Source organism: Rhineura floridana, chromosome 1 (assembly GCF_030035675.1).
Source record: "Rhineura floridana isolate rRhiFlo1 chromosome 1, rRhiFlo1.hap2, whole genome shotgun sequence".
Taxonomy (NCBI): Eukaryota; Metazoa; Chordata; class Lepidosauria; order Squamata; family Rhineuridae; genus Rhineura; species Rhineura floridana.
Window position 1 is genome coordinate 316,335,136 of NC_084480.1, and position 7,205 is coordinate 316,342,340.

The following is a 7,205-nucleotide window of genomic DNA, read 5'->3' on the forward strand; positions in this document are numbered from 1 at the left end:
AAGGTGGGCAGTGAGCCATTGGCAGTGGCAGAAAGGAGAAGGCACAGAAGCCTACGCCACCTGCCCTCTCCCTTTGAGACATGGCAGAGAGAGAGAGAGCAGCTTCACCTCTTCTCCATCCAGTTGAAATTGCTTTCATTTCTTCTACTCTTGCAATATTGATTAACTGTGTAATGCGGCCTCCTGTAATATGTTATGTTATATTTATAGCGTGGAACTAGTTTTTGTGTTGTTGTAATATTTGCTATTTGTTATTTTTTCTATTATGGTTGTATTATTTTGCTTGAAATTGTTTTGTAATTTTTTGCTACTCCAGTAAGCTACTCCAATTATAGTGTTTTTGCTTCCTTTTTGAAAGTCGCTTTGAGTTCTATTGTTGAAAAAAAGCGACTGATAAATACTAGTAATAATAAATAAATAAACATCACATAAGGAGAGGTCCGGTGGTGACAGCTGCTTCTGCATTTGCCCTCACCAGTTGTTCAGTCAGTTGGGATGGACAGGGCAGATTCTGCTTGCATGGTTGCTAAGGCTACACATATCAGTCGGTGACCAACATGGGTTGGTTTCACATGTGTTCATTCAGGAGTCTGCTCTGTCCTTTTCCACATCTCAGGTTTTTTGCATTAGATGCATGCAAATCCATATTGGTTTTGCATGAAATACACACTTTTGTACACATTTGACCCCAAAATACGCAATTGCTATGCATTTTATCACAAAATACAACTTTTTATGTTTAATTCAGACTGCTGCTTGCATTGAGCATACACTTATGTCTGAACTGCTCATGCATTGTTTTTTTTGTCTTTATTAAAAAAAGACTATTTCTGCAGTGTAAAGTACATTAATACATGCATATTTTATACAGTTATATGCATTTTGAATGGACCAGTTTCTGCTGATTACTTTAGGAAAACTGGAGTATGCATGGTATAATATGCATTTAATATTGTACAGATAATGATGCTTGTAATAATGCATTTTATAATATGAGAAATGTTCATATTTAGAGTAGAACGGGAGGGGAACTTGCTTCTCATTGAGATTAAGGAGTGAGACAGGAATTGTAAAAAATCCCTGTGGATAAATTTGACATCAATAATTTCAGAAAATGCTACTCCTAGGGGTATCCTGCTCTGGCCCCATCTGCACTATACATTTAAAGCACTATTATACCTCTTTAAACAGTCATGCCTTACCCCAAAGAATCCTGGGAACTGTAGTTTGTTAAGGGTTCTGAGAGCTGTTAGGGAGATCCCTCTTCTCTTCACAAAGCTACAATTCCCAGAGTTCCCTGGGAAGAGGGATTGTTTGCTAAACCACTCTGTGAATTGGGGGGGGGGAGTTAGGGGGGAAACTCTCACACAGATTTGTAGTTCACCCAAAGATAAGTCCAAGACGAACGAGTTCCTTTGTTTTTTGTGTCTTGGAGAGGGGCTGTTCATCTTCTTTTAAAAAAATTGGCAGCATTTGCAGTGCACATTGTGAACCGTCAGCCATGTCAGCAAAGCAACATGGAAGAAGACAACCTTTATATATCAGACTCAGTGAAACATGCAATTATCCAGCTAGGGAATATGAGCAGCTAATAACAGGAACCCATTATGTCAAATTGTCAGTCGATCAACTATCGAAAAGGGCTGAACTCTGAAGTTTGGTCCTCTGATGATTTTGGAATTTCAGTGTGACGCTAATACTGTAGAACATTTGGCAAGCACCTTTTATATATCTAGGCACATATTTGGATAGTGCTGATTACTTGCTCTAAGCCCCAATGGTTGAGTCCAAGGTCATAAGGAGAAACCTGGTGGATCAGGCCAAAGGCCCATCTAACCCGGGGGCCGGTTCCAAAGGGCGGCCAGGTTGGGCACTGGCCAGAGGGCCCTGAAGCCACAGGAGCCCCTGGGGGCCCCTGAGGGGCCCTCCGCTCCCCTTCCATGATCCGTGGCATGAGCCGCGCTGTGGATAGCAAGACAAGAGCTTCCGAGCCACCCGCCGCCGCCCGCCACCATCTCCCCTGCTTCACCTACCTTTCTCTGCTGTTCTTTGCACACTGCGTGCACAGGGTTGCCATGCATTAAGATGGCAGCCGAGGTTTCCGTAAGGGACTGAAGCCTCTGCTGCCATCTTGGTTGATGGCAGCAATGCGTGCGCAGTGCGCGCAGCCACAAAGAACAGCAGAGAAAGGTAGGTGAAGCGGGGGGATGGTGGGGTAGTGGTGGCAGGCGGAGGCAGCGGTGGGTGGATCGGAAGCTCTTGCTTTGCGATCTGCGGCGCAGCTCATGCCACGGATCGCGGAAGGGGAACGGAGGGGCACGGGGCAGGCTGATGCCCAAGGGCCCCGGCATTCCTGGAGCTGGCCATGTCTAACCCAACATCCTTCTGTCACTGTGCCCAACCAAATGCCTCTGGGAAGCTCACAAATGGGACCCACAAATGAGGGCAAGAGCACTCCCCCCTTCTGAGGTTTCCAGCAACTGTTATTCAGAGGCATAATGTTTCTCAATATGGAGGCTATCAAGCCTAATATCGATTGGTACTGATTGGTACATAGGATGCTGCCCTGCTACCAAGTCAGACCATTGGCCCATCCACGTCAGAATTGTCTACAGTGACTGGCAGCAGCTTTTCAGGTTTTCAGGCAGGAGTCTCTCCCAGCCTTACCTGAAGATGCCAGGGATTAAACCTGGGGCCTTCTGCATGCCAGGCAGGTGCTCTACCACTGAGCTACAGCCCTTTCCCATAATGTTACATAATTGTTACAACGATCTGGTAGAATCATCGTTATAGAGAGAGTTTGGGGAGTGGAGGAGCCACCCCCCCCCCGTCTGATGAACTGGGTCTTGCATAACATTTATGTGAAAAATCACTTTATTTTTGTCTGCCTTCAAGCTACTCCCAGGCGATGCCAATGGACAATCCTCAGATTTCGTATAATGAAAGAGGGAGACAATCTTCCTATTAACAGCATTCTGTTAATAGCAACACTTGGGATGTGTGCCAATTGTTATATAGCCAAAGCAGCAGCATCCAGACAAAAGGCACATCTCTCTGTGTTTGAATAAACTGTAAGTTTTGCACAAATATTAAATGGGGAGGCGGGAGGGGAGGAGAAACCGCAATGAGCCAACTAGGGACTGGCAAATCTGTCAATTTCAATTTCTCTCAGTTTCTCATTTTTCCTACCTTAAATTCAGTTCTCCACATTTCCACATCAGTTTGCGCTTTTATGTATTTATTTATAATTAATTAATTAAACTTCTGTCTCACCCTTCCACCCAGAAGGAGCTCAGGGTGGCAAATAAAGAAGAAAACACTAAAACAACTTAAAAATATAACATCTTAAAAAAAATCTTAAAAAAAAAAAAAAAAGCTTTAAAAGCATCTTTAAAAGCAATTCCAGCAGAGATGCGGACTGGGATAAGGTCTCTACTTAAAAGGCTTGTTGAAAGAGGAAGGCTTCAGTAGGCACCGAAAAGATAACACAGATGGCCCCTGTCCAATATTTAAGGGGCTAGAATTCCAAAGGATTGGTTCCACTACACTAAAGTTCTGCTTCCTATGTTGTGTGGGATGGACCTCCTAATAAGATGGTATCTGCAGGAGGCCCTGCAGTGATCGACCGGGTATGCAAGGGATAAGATGGTCTTTCATGTATCCTGGTCCCAAGCTATATAGGGCTTTGTACACCAAAACCAGAACCTTGAACTTGGCCCAGAAGCTAACAGTGCAGCCAGTGCAATTCTTTCAGCAGCAGGGTGACATGTTGGAGATACCCTGCCCCAGTGAGCAGTCACGCTGCCGCATTTTGCACCAGCTGCAGCTTCTGGACCAACTTCAAGGGCAGCCCTACATAGAGTGCATTACAGTAATCCAGCCTGGAGGTTGCCAGTGCATGGACAACAGTCGGGCTATCCCGGTCCAGAAATGGCCACTGCTGTCTTACCAGCTGAAGCTGGTAAAAGGCACCCCTAGCCACTGAGCTCATCTGGCCTTCCTTTAAAAAAAGGAAATCCTCATGAAAATTTATCAGCAGATTTATCTTAGTTTACACATTCCCGTACACATTTTTGCCTAATGTACACATTTTTGCAAAGCAATTTCCACGAATGATGTCCATGTTTTGCTCAGTGTATTGTTTCGGAAAGTGTAAATTAGGTGGATTCCCCTTTAAGTGCAAATTGAATAAAATTTCTCCTCCACCCCAAGGGACAACAGTGCGTAAAATATGAAAGGGGGGGGGAAGTGAATGAGAACAGAGGACACAAAACAAGCCTTTCTTTTAAAAAGCCTTAGTCTTCTCTCTCTCTCTCTCTCTCTCTCTCTCTCTCACACACACACACACACACACACACACACACACAGAGAGAGAGAGAGAGAGAGAGAGAGAGAGAGAGAGAGAGGGAAAGTGTAGACAGGAGGAATGGAATATCCTGGAAGAGAGCCTGGTGAGCTGGCTTGAATTTTGAACAGGAATATTCCACTTTTTTATGCACGGTCTCATTCCTACATATATCAAATGAAATGCTCATCTACACCTGTGTTTCTCACACATTTTGAGATAAGCCCTCTTCTAGACTCAATGAAACATTGTCTCCTCCCTCCCCTAACGCAGTGCCAGTCATCTCTTCCTCAGCTCAAGGCACAGAGATCCTTCCATGCAGTGATGTGCATTCAGATTTCTGCTGTGCGCAAGCATTTATACAGGATGGTAGTAATCCCACACCGGCATTAGATAATATAAGAGCATAAAAAGAATCCTACTGGATCAGACCCAAAGGCCTGTTTAGCACAGTGACCAACCAACTGCCTAGAGGAAGCCTGCAAGCAGGACAGGAGCGCAACAGCATGCGTGTGCTAAAGGAAGAATTCTTTCCTCCTCTCCTCAAGCCATGCACAAGGAAACATAAGACAGCTCTCTATGAACCTAAGTTATGCTGGGCTCCAAATCATAGAACATAAGAAGAGCCTGCTGGATTAGGCCAATGACCCATCTAGTCCAGCATCCTGCTGTCACAGAGCCAACCAGATGCCTATGGAAAGCCTGTAAACTAATAAATGTCAGTGAGAGTCCCCTGCTAGGTTGGCATTCAGTCTATCCATATCTAGTCTGATATAGAAAGAAGGAGCCACCTTCATCAGAATCTTCTCTCTCTCTCTCTCTCTGACTTCATGCCACCATGAAAATGCACCATGCACCCTAAGGAGGCTCCTCTCACTGGTTTAGACCCTAACCTCAGGCAAGGTTTTAGAGAAGACAGCTGTTATTGATAAGATCCTCTGACTATTACACACTGATGGTGTCTCTACACAATTTTGCCAAGATTTCATTCTCCCCCCCACCATCTTTGCAAGCTTTGGTAACTTCCTTAATAACATGCCAAAAACGGGAGCATTTCAAAATGATCTCTGCTCTCCTGTATTCCTTGTTATTTGCATTATTCAGAAGCTCCCTACAGAGCTCCGAGCTGGGCAAACTGCCTGCCCTCCCTTGCCAACTCATGGGGGAAACTGGGCACAACAGACTGCAGAACAGAGGTATTTTAAGCAAGGAAAGGCAGTGCCAGCTCATATTTTCCACAAATGAGTTCGAGCATCATTAGGGTAAACAGCAGCTCACTGAGTTAATTTGTCAGACAAATTAGAAGATGAATGCACCCTTGTCCTCTGCAAATCAATACTTAAGCAATAATAGAGTTAATAAAGTACTGTTGAACAAGCTCACTAAATAATAGTTAATACTATGCCCTGTTGTCAATGCCCAAGGCCAGGTGCACTGACAGGAAACCCAGATCTGCCTCTGAATGTGCCAACAGGAAGTGTTGTCAGCCATGTTTACCACTGTCCAGTGATGCTAGTCATGGAGGGTTCCTTCTCCCAGTATGCAAATGCCAAACCTCAGAATCACTACATTTAAGTGAACTGATGATTACCAAAAACCTCTGCACCAGGCTTCAGTCAAGCCAGTCTGGAGAGAGGGCATATTTTCTCCCACTTGCATAATACTTGAACACAGGGCACCAAGCAGATTTGTGAGAGCATTCCTAGTCCCGGTGCCTCAATTGTGGAATTATAGAATCAGGTTCAACTGGCTCTGATCCTGGATGGTTTTCAGCACCAGTTAAAAACACATTTATTGGCCCAGACCTTTGGTTTATTTGGTCATTGGTAGATGTGGGCATGCCTGCCCCACTGAATCGGATTGTTGGTGTTTCAACAAGCGTCCATGCACGTATTCCTGTTTTGTTTCTCTTCCTACCCAATCTGCATCAGACACATGTGAGCAGTAAAAGTGTGATCCTAGACACACCATGTGTAAGAGCAGTACCCCTTTGAATTGCAGAGGCTGAATCTAACCAACAGGAGAAGGTCTGGGACCATGATTTTTGTGCTCTGCCTGTGAGGAACAAGCTGCCTGCACTCTTCAGGCCTCAAGGGATAATCTCCCTTCACCACCAAATGATTGCATGTGAGGACTAGAACAGGCATTTCCAGGAGGGGCTGATGTCGTGTGGAACTCCATCTCAAAGAGAACTCATTTGTGTCGGAGAGTCCTAGCTTTTAAGAGAAGGGTCATAGCTTTCTATGAAAAAAGAAGGTCCCAAAGTCAGTCCCCAGCACCTCCCAGTAGGGCTGGGAAAACCTCCTGTCTGAAACCCTACAGAGCGGCCGCCAGTAGGGACGGGTGAGAATTTCAATTCTGTTCGCTTTTCAAGCAGAATTTATCAAATTTGCAATTTCCAAAACAATATGAGAACTGAAACACAGGCATCCTTTGAAATGTGCATTTGTTAGAATTTTGGGATGCAGTTCTCCAACTAAACAATGTTTACAAAAATGCATGTATTAGGGGAAAGTGTGCATAAAAATGAATATATGAGTGAAAATAGCATGCAAAAAGGCATGAAATGATGAGAAATGGCTTGCAAAAATGTGCACCTTTGTCAAAACTGCCTACAAAAAATGTGTTTATTTGGAGAAATTCACACTAAAATGGTGAATTTTCATGAGGATTTAAAAAACATTAGCAGATTGCTGCAGAAATGTAGAGAGCTGAATTTAACATTGGAAAAATGAGAAACTGAGAGAACCGAAAGAGACAGATCTTTCCATCCCTAGCTGCCAATCAGCATACATAATACTGAACTAGGTGGACCAAAGGTCTGACTCAATAGAAGACAGCTTTGTAGCTTTCCAGAGGC

The 7,205-nt window shown here is 44.3% G+C and overlaps 1 non-coding gene across 1 annotated transcript; it reads right to left on the minus strand.

Moving 5' to 3' along the window:
• Positions 1-2,668: 2,668 nt before the first annotated feature.
• Positions 2,669-2,743, minus strand: TRNAA-GGC (transfer RNA alanine (anticodon GGC)). Its single transcript has one exon. It is a non-coding gene; the product is annotated as a tRNA-Ala (tRNA).
• Between the last annotated feature and the right edge of the window lie 4,462 nt (positions 2,744-7,205).